Genomic DNA, 19,316 nt, shown 5'->3' on the forward strand with positions numbered 1-19,316 from the left:
TGAATATTTTAAAATAAGAAACCACACTTTTGCGTCCTTGCCAAATCTCATAACACTACCACAAAAATGACTTTTCGCAACGCGCAAATTTCTTTTCCACAGTGCACATTGCACGATGCACAATTGTAAGCTTTACGCCATTGCACGCCACAGATACTGATTATCCGTGGCGTACATGCGCATGATGTTAATACTGTTATCCGCGGCGTGCATTCGCACGCCGTTAATACTATTATCGTCGGCGTGCACATGCAAGCCGCAGATACTATTATCGATAATGCGCACGCAAGTTGCGGATAATATTATCTGCAGCGTGCAATGTACGCTGCTAATATTCATATCCGCAACATGCAAACAAATTCTGCATCGTTCGTTTGCAAGCCGATAAAATCAAATTCGTTATAAAAAATCAATCGAATAGACAAAAACGATAAACCAAAATTTTACAAAAAATTTAGTGCAACTTTACGTTTAACTAACACAAAATTAATAAAAGTCATTGTTTTTCTGTATATCAAAACAGAAAGTCTGAAAATCCAAACCAAGATACGGAATCTATAACAACTAGCTGGTACATATATAACAATGATTAAACTTTCAAAACATGCAAATCACTAAAATATTTATCAATCACACAATACGACAAACTTAGATAACCATGCTACCGTGCTTCCTATAACGTCCTCGAGAAACTGCATTTCATCATTTGGTCGAATTAGGTCCACCTTCTCTACCAAAACCTTATCAACCCAAACTTTCCAACAAGATCTACCAAGAACAACGTGATGCACTTTTGTGTTTGGATCTGTGGATGCAATTCGGCCTTCTACAACAACTAATTCATCAGCACACCAATGAAACAGCTTACATTTAGTATTAGCACGGATATCTCCAAGACTCACATTCCTCAAATTTGACTGTAAATAAACAATAAAATATTATTGATTCAACCATGTCTATTTTAGTAACAATTTTGCGGTTTAAAAATACATAATTTAAAGATAATTACCTAAAAAACATGATCAAAATTACCATTTTTCTTGGCACCAATATCAATATCACCATTACTACCAACTTCATTCTCAATACCGCTACCAATGCCACCACTAGAAACCTAATTTACAATCAAATCGTGTCAAGCGATGTAATCATGATAATTCAAAAGCATTTAAGTGTGTATATATACCAAACATATTTTTTATATGTTGTTTACTTAATAACATGTTCTTGCTGATTTTTTAGATTCATACTTTGTAAAAACATGGACCTCATTTCTTGCATTTCTAACTGATTTTGTTGCATTCGTTGTTGAAGGCTTTGTACCATAGTTTGAAGTTGTTGAACAGTTCCATTTTGTTTCACGGAAGCTCCAACTTTCGATGGTGTAACTCCGAAGCCCATTCCACGCACTCTACCCCGAGCTTTCTTGCCAAATACAAGGCTAATTGCATCATCAACAATGTTAGTTGTGTTTTGAGATTCAGGTGGACATTCTTGTATTTCTTTCTGAAAAAAGTTTTTATGAGGAAACGCGATAAAACCGAGAAGGGGAAAATTTTGTTTAATATTTTAATAATAAAATATTCATTTTATTACCATTTTCTCTCCAACAGCTTGAATACTAGGAGCTCATTGAAACTATTGTCTGTGTGACTGTAACGACCCATTACAGGCCCAGTGGACCGCCCATACGGCCCACTGCCCCGATCGACCCAAGGCTATCCCGATCTTGGGCTCCCTCAAACGGGCCTTTTCCCTCACGGGCTTTCCATAGGCCTCGTACGGGTTACTCATAGGATCTCCCCCTCCCTACCAAGGGGTTTCTTTCGCCTCCCCAGGACTCGATCCCATGACCTATAGGATAAGTACATTGATATCAAGAGTCCTGGTACCAATTGAAAGGACTAGCTCAATTGGTACAAGGACTCTTGATATCAATGTACTTATCCTATAGGTCATGGGATCGAGTCCTGGGGAGGCGAAAGAAACCCCTTGGTAGAGAGGGGGAGATCCTATGAGTAACCCGTACGACGCCTATGGAAAGCCCGTGAGGGAAAAGGCCCCTTTGAGGCAGCCCAAGATCGGGATATCCTTGGGTCGATCGGGGCAGTGAGCCGTATGAGCGGTCCACTGGGCCTGTAATGGGTCGTTACAGTGACCATTAATACACTTGTAATTTTATAGTGTGATGACTGCCGACAACTTTGTGTAAGATGTACAACCAGGGAAGAGAGGAGTTTCCACATATTTTAATAAATCATGAAACTCATCCTTATCCTCAGATATAGTGTTTTCGGCCAACCTCTTCTTCCGGCAAAAAAACATCCTTATATAAGTGATATACCTCTCTACTTTCATCCTCTTTCTGAACTCCTGAACTACCTTCAGCTTGAGATTGTGAGTTATAAGTTTCACCATGGAAGACCCAAATTGTAATGACCCGAAAAATTTGAAAGTCCACGTGAACCACATTTATGCAAGTTATTAAATTTCTTTGGTATTTCATTAATTTGTTTTAAAGCATTAAATACATGTATATTTCATAAATTATGTGTTTAATTATTTTTATGCATTTTATGCATAACTCATGCATGATAGAATTTATTTCATGAAATTTTAAAGGTTCGTGCATTATACATTTTTAATTTGCATTTCGCGCTCGAACGAGGAACGGATGCCAGGGAATTATCAGGAAAATTATTTTATTACATGATTAATTTTTATTGATACATGCGTGCCTTGAAGAATGGAGCTCAAAACTTTGAAGAAAATCACGACGAGGAGGCACTATAGAGCGGAGAAACGATCTTGCTTTAAAGGAAAAGAAATGGGGGAATGGTGGCTGCTGAATTTCACGTAAATGATGAAGGGGAGAGGGGTTGTCGGCTGGTCGGGAGGGTGCATTAATAGGTGTAGGGTTAATTAGGTATTAGTGTATATTGATTAAGTTTAAGCAAATGGGCCCTAGTTGACATTTAAAGGTTTAAAAATGAGCTTTAGTCCCAATAAGCTTAAAAGTAGGCTCATTAAATCCAAATACACTCCCGAAAAATATTTCGTGATGTAAAGTTTTTGAAAATATTAGCTGAACCCTCAAAAAGTTCTCGGATTCGATAAAATTTGCGTATCGTTAAAAATAAAATCCCGCGAGTAAAAATATCCAATAAAAACCCATTTATTGAAAAATACCTTTAAAACACCTTATAATAATTAATAAAAATTAATCATGTAATAAAATAATTTTTCTGATAATTTCTCGGCCTCCGTTTCTCGTTCGAGCGCGAAATGCAACTTAAAATTTATAATGCATGAACCTTTAAAATTTCATAAAATAAATTCTATCATGCATGAATTATGCATAAAATGCATAAAAATAAATAAAAACACGTATATGCTGATACGATGATACATGCTATGATTATTACCATGTTTTGAAAGGATACGTTTACTTATACGATTTTTACTGCAAACACGAAATGTATGTTGATTATGCTATTTTTCACTTCTATGTGCTACGTATATGTACTTGTTATTACTGGTACAGGTGTGTCGAGTCTTTAGACTCACTATGCGTGTGTGATGCAGGTAAGCTTGATGTTGAGGAGACTGGAGGTGCTGAACTCTAAGTAAGCAGCTCTGGTGCGGTGACATGACCCGAGGACCGCATGTTTTCCGCATTATGATTTACGAGTTTTGAGAGCATACGAACATTTTTTTCCTACGTTGATGATTTTAATATTTTTATACGTTTTTGTTTATGTATGATTTTTGGACGAGTTTGGTTATTTTAATCTGCGTTGAAACGTCTGCTTATTCGTTTTCTTAAAAAGTACTAGAAATTTTTTTTTTTAAACCTCACATAGCATCGGCCGAATTGCTTACACAAGCATAAAATATTTTTGACATCATTTTAAATAAATCAACCAACTAACATTTGAAAAGTATAGCACATACTATAACTTCTCAAAAACCACTCACAAATAAAACGTCGTAAAAATATCTTTAACATAACTCAAATTCATAAATCATAACTAGTGCGGAAAACTAGCGTCGGTCCTCGGGTTATGTGCACCTTCAGTCCAGCAAAGTCAACCATCAAGACCTCCATTATCATATTCATAATCAATATCACCTGCATCAATCACACCTAGTGAGTCTAAAGATCCAACACGTCATATTCTTGATAACGAGTAATACGTAATACAGTTAACATATAACAGTGAAAAATACTTGTACTTAAAATATCGTTTTCATGAAGATGCATAAACATAAACATTTGCGTAAACATTTTCATGATGCATAAAACATTTTCATAAAAACATAAACATATTCATATTCATATTCGTATTCATATCCATATGCATATCCATATTCGTATCCATATTCATATTCGTATTCATGTTCATGTTCGTGTTTGTTGAATTCAGATCGTGATTGTGACTCGTATTTTTGATCGTATTGGGCGATGGATCCATCTAAAGAAAACCACAGTACTGAGCGACGGGGACACCAGCGACACTCTCACCCGTCAACTGGGCCTTGGCCAACGTATTAACATATTCGTATTCGTATCACGTAATCGTATTCGTATCCGTATCCAAGGAAACACGATCGTCGGGCTCCCACTGAGACCATAACCCTCACGATATTTCCAACATCTAGTAGTCATAATCCCTTTACGTCCTTCAACATGATATCATCACTTAATAAAAACATGCATAACATCATTTTTATTTTAAAACCAATCATGCAACATATCTTTTAAATGCCCATATTTAAATCATAAAAATCATAGACATTTAAAAATCAGAACTTAACATATTAAAAATCATAAACATCTATGAACATTTTTAAAATAAACATTTTAACTTCATAAACATTAAAAATAAACATTTAAATCATAAACATTTAAAATAAATGTTTTAGCATATTAAATCATAAAACATTAAACTTATTAACGTCTTAAAAATCAATAAACATTTAAAATTGACATATTAACATGTAAAAACCCATAATCATTGAAAATAATCATATTAGCATATAAAACAGCATTCAGGACACTGCCATGACGTTTAATAATTTCTATGAGTAAAAAGACCGTTTTACCCCTAGACGTAAATTTTCATCTTTTTTACATTTTCTTAATTTTATTGACTCTAACATTTTCCAAATAATTATTTAAACTTACATGAATTTTCTCATATTTTTATTTAGCTTCATTCGACGACTTTTAAATTTATCTTTAAATATAACGTATTAATGCGTTTTAATCACGAATTAAACCAAACCTTAATATAAATTCCCAAATTAAAAACCAAGGCTTTCAATAATTATTTAAGCTTAAACCTAATTTTCCATAATTTTATAAAGCATATAACATGGCGTTTAAATTAACTCGTTAATTAGCATTTCGTGCGGCGATTAAATCCCGAATAAATCCAAAACTCGTTATTTTGATCCCAAAATTTAAACATAACCTTTTTATGATTTATTCTACCCTTCCAAGTTATGAGCCACACCTGTGGACCCATGGCTCAATTTTTGCCTTTTAATTTTCGTTTTTGACACCTTATCGAACACACCGAGCCATCTCCTAATTTACTCGAGCCACGCCCAAGCCACCTCGATCCAAAACCTAGCCAACCCACCTAGGGACCCTACTGACCAAGCCCAGCTCATAAAACCAGCCTTAGCCTGACCAAAACACTTCTGGAACTCGACCCCAAGTGCATGCGTGTGTGTGTTTGTAGTGTCCATGTTGAATTGGGTTTCCTAGTTGCCTAGGACTCTTCCAGCCGTCTAACCACTGACCCCTCATGACCATAACCTTCCCTGGACCACGCATAAACCAAGCCCAGACCAACCCAAGCCCCTGGACGTGAGGAGCAAACCACTGAAGCTTGACAGCAACATCTCGCCTAACTTGCTGTCATGAGCTTCTCCCCCACGTTTTTTGTGTTTAGCTCGAGCCATGTCTAGCCACCCTGCACCAACTTATGACCAGCCTCTCTAGGCACCCTCCTGGACCCTTAGAACCTATAGAACTCGAGCCCCTAGCTTGAAAACCGAAGCCTCCCCCCCCCCCCCCCCCCCCTACTTCAGCACAAGCATGGCCGAGAAAACCCACCTAGACTAGGACTCCATGTTTTCTTGCTTAGCCACTTGACCACCGAACCAGACCTTGAACCAGCCCCTTTTGCACCTTCTTAGGACCCTAAGGACCTAACCCTGCCCTAGACCGATACCAACAATGCCCCTGTTCGAGCCTTGGACGAGCCCCAATAGCCCATGCCAAGGAACGAGCCACTTGACTCTTGTGCAATCAAAAAAACCCACGGTTCCTTTTAATTGATGCCTACTGTTTTCCAGCTTTTGTTTCTCACATTTTCATCTTAATTGGTGTGTGTTTAGGACCCTAAATTTGTTTAAAACACCCTTAATCCATACCCTAACCATGGCAGCCCCTTAACACAAATTAAACATGATTTTTGAATCAACAAACAAGAGTTAAACCCATGCATATGAATAGTTGCGAAAATTATAATTTGAGTGCCTTGTTTTCTTTCAAAACATGTTCAAATAAATATTATGGTGTGATAGATGATTGAAAGAAAGAATATGGCGTGTCTTTGCGTATTTAACGCACGATTATTCGTTGACGAAGGCGAAGAATGGGGCAAAAACCTTGGCTTGAACTCTACCTTGCAAGTCTCGATTTCCTTCTTTAAATTGTAATGTGTGTGATCCGTGAACTTTGAGGAGTTTTGGGAGAGAAAAATATAAGGTTTGAGGCGTGTAGCAAAGTGTAGGGTTGGGGAAGATTATTTTATTTAAATACTAATTAAAACTCTAAGCAAGGCTTTAGGCCCATTAGGTAGATAAATAGGCCCATTAGTTCTTAGTTAGACTTTAATTAAAAATATAAAAATAATTTTGTTTAAATAACTCTGCGAATTTATTAGCCGGGTTGCCAAAAAGTTCGTATTTTTATTGAAAAACCAACACCGATAAAATTTACGTCCCGCCGTATAAAATCACCTCCAAACCCCTTATTTTCAAAAGTAATAAAAAGCATCACCCATATTTTAAATAATTAAAAACAATTATTTAATAAAATCATTTTACATTTTCAGCCCTCAGTCTCCGTTCTTCGATCGCAACTCGAATAACCTTTTAAAAATACATTTTAATGCAACCATGTAGAAAAGTATATTTAAACATGTAAATATGCACAACATAATTAATTTATGCAATTAAAACATTTAATTAAAATACAGGAGAATTTAATAATTACATGCATGTGATTCGCGTGGACCTTTAAATTTTTCGGGGCGTTACATGCGCTGTTTTTATTGGAAAATATTTAAGATCATTTTTAAATCTTATATTTTTCTGTGGTGCGCATGCATACGAAACATTTAAATGATATTTCGAAAATGGGAGTTTTGAAAAAAATATTTTCGCATTTTTAAATGAGTAGACATCTCACAAATAGTGTAAGAAGGATCGAACCCCTTAATAATTAAGTGGTCGTAAACTTGGTCAAATTTCATATACTTCTTTACAACGCTTGCAAAGATATAAGATTACTTCACGTGTTTTTGCATAGTTCTAGCTTGTGCTATAAATTTTTTTTACCCCTTCTTCATACTCGGGTACAAGCCTAGAAGGCAGATGCATCCATTCATTATCCATCTTGTGAACAAACTTTTTTTATTTGTATGAAATAATTATGAAATTTTATCAATACAAACACACACACATATACACGATGATAATTTAATTTATATGATATAATTACTTAGGTGTCAGATGTTATCCCAACTTTTCTTTCCCAAAATATTCCCAACATTTTTATAAGAGAACACCACATAATAAATAAAAAAACTTAAATACAAAAAATTTATTCATACATTATTATATTTTAAACAAATAAAATCATGTATAAAAATAAGATAAGCTAAATTTTACTTATATTTTTTGACCATAGATCAATTGACCATAGTGTAAGAAAATTGTGACCCGTAAAATAAACGTGTTGAAAATGATGACGGTCATTGCCAACAATTGTTGAAAAAATTTGTACACGGCAGCCTTAAATTTTGAAAATTGAGATGCGTATACAAATTTGGTTTGGATCTCGAGCTCCCAAAACACTCGGTGATGGTATGAGTGTGCCTATAAATACCGAAGGCATTGAGGTCCCTAAACACACAATCTCATACAGAAAATACACCATCTAAAGGAGTGTTGAAGTGTTTAGAAGGCTTCAATCGAAAATAAATCAGAAAGCTTCAACAAATTTTCAATGGCCGGAGGTAATTCTCGATTAAGCTTCCGCATATTATATATCATGTTCATGTATACGTAAAAAAACATGATTTTGATGATTTGGAATTAGATTTAATATTTCCAAATTCAATACAAATTTCAATGCATGTTTAGAAATTATTTTTTGCTCGTTAGATATAATATTCAAATTATGTTCATATTAAATTATATTAAGTTGTTTATAATTTTAAATGAACATATTAAGTAAGATGTGAATATAATATTATAAATTAAAATATTTCAGATATTCACAAATGAACAAATAATCCTCACTTTATCACTACTCTAATTGAAGAGAAAAACTGAAGAGGAACTAACATTTTATCGTAAATGTGATCCTCACTTTATCACTACTCTGATTGAAGAGAAAAACTGATGGGGAATGTAATTGTTCATATTAAGTAAAAATGTGAATATAAAATTATTTAATATAAAAAAAAATTGGCTTATAAATATTCACATAAATATGGATAATTAAGTTGAATAATAATTATAAGGTGACGTAAGAAAACATGATATGAGGGAGTTCTTAATCGACCGGTTTAAACTGCCTTGACTAGTCACTGGTCTCCCTGATGAACATTGCTCTGTCTAGGAGTTGAGTATTTAAAGGGCCTAAGCACTACCTATCTTTCTTGGGAGCACTCTTGGAAAGTGTTGATTGCGAAATAATTATTATATAAAGCATTAAGTAAAGCCAAAATTTTGTCCGGTGAACCGTATAATTTTAAATAATTGAGGAATAGCCACAACATCCTTAATTATGAAAAATTATGCATTAAGTGAGTTTGGATCACATAATGGACATCAATTGTAATTAATTATATAAACATAATAAAATTTACCCCACAGGGATTTTTATTATATTTATATAACTAATCAGGTTAAAATATCAAATTAAATTTTTCTTAATTTACCCACAGGAATTAAAGAAAATACATTTTGATAGGTTTATCATAAATTTACAGAAAAATCTTATTGAATTAAAATTTTGGCCCACATGAAAATTTTATGTCACTAGATTTTTAAACATGAATTACATTGGTAAAACATGATATTGTCTCAAAATTTTAAGCATATGATATTTTGTGCAGTTATGCAACCTGCGACTTTTTCTGATATGAAATGTGACATTCCCGATCTAAAGGGCGATAATTATAAAATTTGGAAAGAAAGAATTCTTCTTCAATTAGGGTGGATGGATATTGATTATGCTATACGGAAAGACGAACCATCTGCTATTACTGAAAACATCATTCCGGATGATGTTGATCTTTATGAAAAATTGGAGCGATCTAATCGACTCTGCGTAATGTTCATAAAGACCGAAATCTCTGCTGGTATGCGTGGTTCTGTCGACCAGCATAATAATGTCAAAGAATTACTGAAGGCTATTGATGAACAGTTTCAGTCTTCAGATAAAGCACTTGCAAGAACCATAATTATGAAATTCTCTTCATTAAGGATCACCAGTGTGAGAGGTGTGCGAGAGCACATCATGAAGATGCGGGACATAGCGGCTCGGCTCAAGACACTTGAAGTGGAAATGTCTGAGAATTTTCTTGTGCACTACATTTTATGCACTCTTCCACAGCAATATGGACCCTTCAAAATTTTCTACAACACACATAAGGATAAATGGTCAATTAATGAATTAATGACCATGTGTGTTCAAGAGGAAGGAAGGCTGTTGATGAAAACGAGTGATAATGTCTTTATGACCACACAAGGAAAGTATAAAAAGCAAGCCAAAGTCAAGGAAAAAAGGAAAGGAATAATTCCACCCCAACCTGACATCAAGAAAGAATCCAAGTGTTTCTTCTGTAAAAAGACGGGACACATTGAGAAGGATTGCAATAAATTTAAGGACTGGCTTGAAAAGAAAGGTATTCCTACTTCATTTGTCTGTTATGAATCTAATATGGTTGATATGATTTATAATACATGGTGGATTGATTCTGGTTCTACAATCCATGTTACAAATACCTTGCAGGGTATGCAAAACCTAAGGAAGTCAATAGAAAATGAGCGAAGCATCTATTCGGGAAACAAGATGTCTTCGCATGTGGAGGCTATTGGGACTTGCTGCCTAGTGTTGAATAGTGGTTATATTTTAAAATTAGAAAAGACATTTTATATTCCTAGTTTTTCTAGGAATTTAATTTCAGTTTCAAAACTTGTACCCCTTGGTTATTCATTTCATTTTTAGGATAAATCAATAAATGTGTTTTATAAATCAAATCTTATTGGAAATGGTACAATGGTTGATGGTCTTTTCTTTATTTTTTTACAAAATAATAACACCACTATGCATGTTCAAGGAGGTATTAAAAGATGTGTTATAAATGAAGATTCCTCTATATTATGGCACATGAGATTGTGACATATCTCTATAGAGAGGATTAAAAGATTAGTGAATGATGGAGCACTTAGTACTTTAGATTTTACTGATTTTGAGACTTGTGTGGACTGCATTAAGGGAAAGCAGACCAATAAATCTAAAAAGGGTGCCAAGAGGAGTACAGAAATATTAGAAATCATACATTCAGATATTTGTTGTCCAAATATGGACATGCAAAGTCCGAAATACTTCATCTCTTTGATTGATGATTACTCACGATACATGTATATCTACATGCTTCATAATAAAAACGAAGCACTTGAAGCCTTCAAGGTTTTTAAGGCTGAAGTGGAGAAGCAATGTGGAAAATATATTAAGATCGTGAGAACTGATAGAGGTGGAGAATATTATGGTAGATACACTGAGAATGGACTAGCATCTGGTCCGTTTGCAAAGTTTCTCCAAGAACAAGGGATTGTTGCCCAATATACTATGCCTGGTTCTCCGGACCAAAATGGCGTAGCTAGGAGGAAAAACCGGACATTATTGGACATGGTGAGGAGCATGTTTAGTAGCTCTAAACTTCCTAAATCCTTGTGGACTGAAGCTCTTAAGACAGGTGTGTATATATTAAACAGAGTTCCAACTAAGGCTGTCCCAAAGACGCCATTTGAGTTATTAAAAGGTTGGAAACCGAGTTTGCAACATATACGCGTTTGGGGTTGTCCTTCTGAAATAAGAGTTTACAACCCACATGAAAAGAAACTGGACCCAAGAACTATAAGTAGATATTTCATTGGGTATGCTGAAAAATCCAAAGGGTACAGATTCTATTGTCCATCTCACAATACTAGAATTGTGGAATCAAGAAATGCAAAATTTCTTGAAAATGACTTGATTAGTGGGAGTGATCATGACATAGTTTTTGAGAATGATCACATTAATGTACAACCCTCTTATTCAAATGACAGATTGGTTGTTATTCACAACCCTCAAGACCAAATGGGTGTTAGGCAACCGATTACTGAAGTTCCACAAATTGCTGATGAAAATCCAGTAGATCAAGTTGTTAGTGAAGAACAACAAGAAATTGTTGATCAACCAAACAACCTAAGGAGATCTACTAGAATAAGGAGATCAGCAATATCTAGTGATTATGTTGTGTTACAAGAATCGGACTTTAACATTGGAGCCGAAAATGATCCTGAAATGTTTTCACAAGCCATGAGTTGTAATGAGTCAAAACTATGGTTTAATGCTATGAAAGAAGAGATGAATTCTATGGCAGTTAATGGAGTTTGGGATCTTGTTCAGTTGCCTGATGGTGTAAAAGCCATTGGATGTAAATGGGTCTACAAAACAAAGTAAGACTCATTAGGCAACATTGAAAGATATAAAGCAAGACTCGTAGCTAAAGGATTCACTCAACAGGAAGGAATCGACTACAAGGAGACTTTTTCTCTTGTATCTTAGAAAGATTCTCTCCGTATCATTTTAGCATTAGTTGCACATTTTGACTTAGATTTACAACAAATGGATGTGAAAACGGCTTTTCTCAATGGAGAACTAGAGGAAGAGGTTTATATGAAACAACTTGAATGATTCTTCTCTAGTAATGGTGAGCAATTGGTTTGTAAGCTTAAGAAATCTATATATGGATTGAAACAAGCTTCCCGTCAATGGTATTTAAAATTTCATGATGTTATCTCTTCATTTGGATTCGTTGAGAACCACATGGATCAATGTATATACCAGAAAGTCAGTGGGAGCAAGATTTGTTTCCTTATTCTATATGTGGATGATATATTACTTGCAACCAATGATAAGGGTCTGTTATACGAGGTGAAACAATTCCTCTCTAAAAACTTTGATATGAAGGATATGGGTGATGCATCTTATGTCATTGGCATTAAGATACATAGAGACAAAATTCAAGGTATTATAGGTTTGTCTCAAGAAACCTATATCAACAAAGTTTTAGAGAGATATCGGATGAAAGATTGTTCACCAAGTATAGCTCCCGTTGTGAAAGGCGATAAATTCAATTTGAGCCAATGCCCAAAGAATGATCTAGAGCGGGAACAAATGAAAAACATTCCTTATGCTTCTGCTGTCGGAAGCTTGATGTATGCTCAGGTTTTCACTAGACCTGACATTGCATTTATTGTTGGGATGTTTGGAAGATATTAGAGTAATCCAGGTTTAGACCATTGGAAAGCTGCAAAGAAAGTCATGAGGTACCTTCAAGGGACCAAAGATTATATGCTTATGTTCAGACGAACTGAAAATTTGGAAGTAATTGGCTACTCTGATTCAGACTATGCTGGCTGCATTGATTCAAGAAAATCCACTTCAGGATATATTTTATGTTAGTTGGTGGAGCTGTATCTTGGAGAAGTGCAAAGCAGACATTGACTGCTACTTCCACTATGGAAGCTGAGTTCGTATCTTGTTTTGAGGCAACCTCACATGGTGTATGGTTGAAGAGTTTCATTTCAAGGCTTAGAATTATGGATTCTATATCTATGCCATTAAGAATATTTTGTGACAATTCAGCTGCAGTTTTTATGGCTAAAAATAACAAAAGTGGTAGTCGAAGCAAACACATCGACATTAAGTATTTAGCCATACGAGAACGTGTTAAAGATAAGAAGTTACTTATCGAGCACATTAGTACTAAATTGATGATTGCGAATCCTTTGACTAAGGGCATGCCACCAATAAAATTCAAGGATCATACAGAACGAATGAGACTTGGTTCTTTTATGTAATTTTGTTGTAAAAACAAAATTAATGAAACTCATTAAGTTATGTTATTTTTCATATTCAATTATGTACATATTCAGTTATCATGAAAAATATCAATAAAGTTGGACCTCGAATAAACATAGGGTTTATTCATTAAGTTATTTGAGAGATATAATACATTGTGATACATGGAAGATAATAATCGTTTTTAGATGACCTATCGCCATGATTCATGTATTTTAATTTCTCCTATGATAAATGAGATATACGGGTCAAGTGGGAGAATGTAAGAAAATTGTGACCCGTAAAATAAACGTGTTGAAAATGACGACGGTCATTGCCAACAATTGTTGAAAAAATTTGTACACGGCAGCCTCAAATTTTGAAAATTGAGATGCGTATACATATATTTTTATTAAATTTAAGCTACCCGTTTCCTTAGCAAAATAGTATGGATATATATTATATAAGGATAAAATAAATTTTATTAGCCAAAGAGGTGCAAAACCAAGAAATAACATTTCTCTTAAAAAGTTAAAAAAATGGTTATTTTGTTTTAAAATGTATATGAAACTTCTTCAAAATGAAATAAAATACACAACTTGTTTTGTCCGTCCATTTGAACTTAATTTTTTTTTCAGAAAAAGAGTAAAACATCACATAGTCCATGCTACCCTGTCTCTACATTGAAAAGCTTACTTAATTCATTGATACCTCCTTTTGAGAAACAACCAAAGACAACACCCATCCCTGTCTCTGAATCTTTATCAAACCTATGCAACTATTTTTTATCTTATTATCTGTGACATATATAAACTTATGTCTTGAATTCACATTCAGTAGAAATAAGAGAGGCGGAATGCATGTAGGAGGATAAAGAGGGGGGCGGGGAGGGTGTTAATATTTTAGGGGGAGAAGATTTTGTTGACAGATGTAGCTAGTACTGCTAGGGGAGGAGAGAGAATATATTTTATTTTCTATATCTTGAGACCGTTCTATCTTGAGATAATTTAATCATGGCTCACAGTCATGATAGTTTCACATGAAGTTTTTTTTATATATATTTAATCATTTGATTTTTTAGAATATATTTGATGATATTATCAATCATCGTGCAATAATATTTCGTAAACTATAACAATTTCAAAGTATAAGGCACCAAAATAATAATAAATTCAGAGAAACATTAGGCAACTCGTTATAGGATCTATATATATAATACGCCAGTATCATATGCTACCTGCTTCGAATTACTATATAATTTATAAAATATCTAAACAAACATTTGTCTTTATTTATTATTCTTTCCGAAAGATTATTGTATTTGTCCAACGTTTCGTTAAACACGGAATGTGTGTGTCTACGTGGATAAAATCCGTTGTCGTAGCCTTTTTAAAACTGTTGTAACTGAGAGTGCTGTTGAAAGTCCGTTCAACGACAACGATTTTTATTCATTGTGGTAGGTAAAATTTGCGACAATTTTTTAAAACCGTCGCTAATAAATTAGCGACGGTTTTATTCAAAATCGTCGCTAATTAGCGACGGTTGGCAATGAAGACCGTCGATGAAGACTGTCGCTAATTTTAACGACGGTTAGCAATGAAAATTTTCGTCGCTAATTTGTTTCGAAAAATAAAAAATACTTTTAATAATTTAATAAATCTAAAAAAAACTAACAATCGAAACTAAAATCGTGTAAGAGAAAAATTTTAAGTGCTGTGAAGTAGTAAAATCGTGTAAGAGAAAAAATTTAAGTTATGAAGTAGTAAAATCGTGTAAGAGAGAAAAATTTTAAGTGTTATGAAGTGGTGAGAAAAATTTTAAGTGTTGTGTGAAGTGATAAAATCGTGTAAGACAGAAAAATTTTAAGTGTTGTGAAGTGTTATGGAGGAAAATGGACCGAAAATGGTGGTATTTGTAGACTGTTTGCGACGGTAAAATTAGCGACGGTTGCAACAAATCCATCGCTAAATTTAGCGACGGGTTTTGTAAAACCGTCGCTAATCTTAAACATGCGACGGTTTTATGTAAAACCGTGGCTAAAATTAGCTACAAAACCGTCGCTAATTTTAAATTAATGACGGTTTTCATAATACCGTCGCTAAATATGGCAACGTTTTCCAAAACCATTGTCGTTTGTCTAAAAACCACGCTAATCGACAACGGTTTTATTGTGCAAAAAAAAAAACCGCTAATAGACAACAGTTCATAGAACCGTTGTCATTGACCCTAAAAAAACGCTCAAAGACCACGGTTTTATAGAACCGCTGCCATTGACCCTAAAAACCGTTGTCTTTGACCCCCAAAAGACAACAGTTTTTGCTAAAACCGTTGTTAAAAACTTACGACAACAGTTTTTCACAAAAAATGTTGTCGTATGTGCGTTGTTGTATGCAGAATTTCTTGTAGTGATATATATATTTATATATTAATCAACTATGTTAGCATTCCCACAAGTTGAATGAATTGACCAGGTGAGGTTGTTGGTGCTTGTGGTTAGGTGAATGGCATATTGTTTATATAAATCGTAGAGTGCTAACTACCACCGATTAGACCAGCTAACGTCGTATAATTGTGCACCTGTCCTAAGTCAGCCGTCACAATATGAACATCTAACTCTGAAATACTACGAAATCGTGCTCCTATCACACATTCATGAAGTTAGAAACATATTCCGATGACGAAAAAACTGGGGTCATCTAATTTATCAGGAACTCAAGCATGAACAAACAACGTATATTTATCAACATAACAATAGGGGGCATCCAGAACTAATTCTAGGTAAATCTAAATGCGACTCAAACCTGGAGCAGATAAAATGAGGATTAGAAAACCAGGAGGTCGAGTTCAGTTAATCTCATGTTTACCAATATTAAATTTTCCACTCTTTCTGTCTACTTTTGCATTGGATATCCATTTAATATAGCACACAGCTCATATAGTATGAGTATAGGACAGATGCATAAGCAATATCCCTACATTTTTATATTTATTTTGCCAAGAGAAGAAGGTGAATTTTACCTTACCGGCTCAAACATGAGCGAGAAAATGTTCTAAGGCAAGGAAAAATTGAAGAATGGCCTAAAAGACAAAAGATGATAGCCTAGAGTATGAGCAAACAATTCAGATTAAAACGAATCAGATTCATCATCAAATGGGAAGAACAACAGTACTTATTTCACAACAAAACAATGATTGATAGCAATTTTTGCAATTCTAGAAGTCAGAAGACATAACATTGTGCTTTATTAATAATTTGGATCTCATTTGCTTCTCCACTGGAAGATGGAGTGAAAGTTAGCCTCTGAAGTAGTTTATTTCTCAGTTACATATGTTTTTTCCCCCAAAATCGCACCTTTCCCACAAATATTCCCATAAAATTTTCGGATACTAGCTGGACATATAATAAGCCAACAATGTGTTAATATTATGCTACTAATGCAAAGAAAACAGTTAAATCGGATTGTAAAAAAATTCGAATCCAAACGGCTTGTATACCTGAACTATAGACTGGAAATCAAGCTAAAATGTACCAAGAATCGAAGTTGAATGGGCAGTAGTGGTCTCAAGATGGTGCAAAGGTTGTATCTCGCAGGAAAACTCGCCAGAATCGTGACTGGACAGAGCTAATAGTGGCTGGAAATCGCAGGGATAACAGGGAAAACATTAGGGCTTCGACTTCTCAACAACAAACCACTAAATAACAAAGAAACCGAGACACACACTCACAAAAAACGGAGGAAAAACTCGCACACGGAAAAAGACTGAAACAGGGCTCCCACTCGCGCTAGTTCTTCCAATCTGAGGCAGGGAAGGAGGCGCAAGGTTAGGGGAACAAGGTTGGTAGCTACTGTGCTCCGATCTCCGGTGGCGTGACAGCACGCAGCGGTGGTTGGAGTCTGGATGCAGAACACTGACGGGAGTAGGAGAAGGGTTAAGAGATGGAATTTGGGGTTTCACTCTCTCTCGTATTGTGTTGTGTAATACAAGTATAATTGCATAGGTTATTAAAAGCTCACATTTAACCGCACACTGTCGTTTATATTATTTATTAACAACACACATAAATGCACGCTGCGGATATTACTATCCGCAACGTGCTTTTAATGCACGCCGTTATTTCTGTCAAGCGAAACAATATTAACAGCGCACATATGGTTCACGCCGTTAAAAGTAATATTCGCAGCGTGCTTTTAATGCACACTGTTGATGACGTGCTGCGAAAAATCATTTTTCTTGTAGTGTAAGGTGTTTTCAAATGATTCTTATTAGTCATTTGTCTGTTCTGAGTGTAACATGCAGTGTTTACTACTTCTGCCCAAAACCATTGATAAATACCAGAATCAGCAAGCATTGTTCTAGCAGCTTCTTTAAGGGTCCGATTCCTTCTCTCAGCTACACTATTTTGCTGAGGAGTTCTTGCTGCGGAGAACTCATGCTTGATCCCAGTATTTTCGAAAAAAAAATTGTGAAAGATTTTGATTGATGAATTCAGTCCCTCGATCAGACCTTATTCGATCAATCCCAACTGATTTTTCATTTAATAATATTTTGAAAAGCTTAATCATTTGTGCAGCAATTTGGTCTTTGGATTTAAGAAAGATAACCCAAGTAAATCTTGAAAAATCATCCACGACTACTAAGGTGTATTTCATTCCCCCTAAACTCATTACTGGTATAGGAACAAAAAGATCCACATGTAGCAGTTCTAAGCATCGAGAAGATAATTTACAACCTTTGTTTTTAAATGTAGATCTTACTTGCTTCTCAAACTGACATGCTGAACAAATTTTATGTTTTGAAAAATCTATTTTGGGCAAACTAGTTACAAGATCATGGTTACTAAGATAGGCAATGAATTTAAAGTTTAGGTGGTTCAACCTTTTATGTCACAATCAGTTTTTAGAAGATTTTGAAGCTATAAAACAAACTGGTGCCTTAGGTTGATCAGTACAACTGACTTTATAAGTATTCCCACAACGATTGCCAGTTAGGATGACCTCATCAGTTGAGTCTCTAACTGAACAAGTATGTCTGTCGAACTGAACTGATAATTTATTGTCGCATAACTGACTGAAGCTAATCAAGTTATACTTCAAATTCTCACCTAGTAACACATCTTTAATAGTAAAGTTAACATGGATAAGCTTACTCTTACCCACAGTTTTACCTTTGGAGTTGTCTTTAAAACTGATGTTTGGACTAGTGTATTTGATCAGTTGGGATAGAAAACTGCATCCCCTGTCATATGACGCGAGCATCCACTGTCCAGATACCAGGTTGATTCTTTTTTTTTTGCACCTATTGCCTGCAATCACACACAATATATAATTTTGGTACCCAAAACTATTTGGCTCCTAAACTTCTTAGTCCTTTGGGAACCCAAACTTGGACTAATCTAACTGACTTTCCAGTTGATGTGTTCCAGGTGGTTTTTTTAAAGTACTGTACTTTTAAACTATTTAAAATTTACGGAAAAATAAAAATTTTCTTAGATATGAAATATACCTTCAAATTTTGATTAAAATAAAATGTTCATCCAAAATATTGCAATAAAGAGATCACAAATAAAGTTTTCTAAAAAAAATACTTGTTCAAACAGCGTGAAGAAATCTCGTAAAAGTTAGATTATTAAAATCATCATGCATAAAATCTTAAAACTTTGGCGGTCCTCGGGTTTAGCCTCCTGCGCAGTCCAAGCCGGCTTATTGGTCCTCACCCTTCGTCTCCACATACTCGTCCTCACCTGCATCAATCAAATCTAGTGAGTCTAAAGACTCAACAAGTATAAACTGGAGATAACAAATAATAAGTAATAAAACCACATGCATCTTTAAAGTATAGCGTACATACTTGAAACTTGAAGTTAATAACATAAACATAGACGTGCCATCAT

General features: G+C 34.7%; 1 long non-coding RNA gene across 1 annotated transcript; it reads right to left on the reverse strand.

Moving 5' to 3' along the window:
• Positions 1 to 662: 662 nt before the first annotated feature.
• Positions 663 to 17,357, reverse strand: LOC142534444 (uncharacterized). The gene is made up of 3 exons (XR_012817061.1): positions 17,150 to 17,357; positions 16,919 to 17,056; positions 663 to 917 (listed from the first exon to the last, which is right to left on the reverse strand). It is a non-coding gene; the product is annotated as an uncharacterized LOC142534444 (long non-coding RNA).
• Positions 17,358 to 19,316: the final 1,959 nt, after the last annotated feature.

This window comes from Primulina tabacum, unplaced genomic scaffold (assembly GCF_025594145.1).
Source record: "Primulina tabacum isolate GXHZ01 unplaced genomic scaffold, ASM2559414v2 Contig514, whole genome shotgun sequence".
NCBI classification, from domain to species: domain Eukaryota; kingdom Viridiplantae; phylum Streptophyta; class Magnoliopsida; order Lamiales; family Gesneriaceae; genus Primulina; species Primulina tabacum.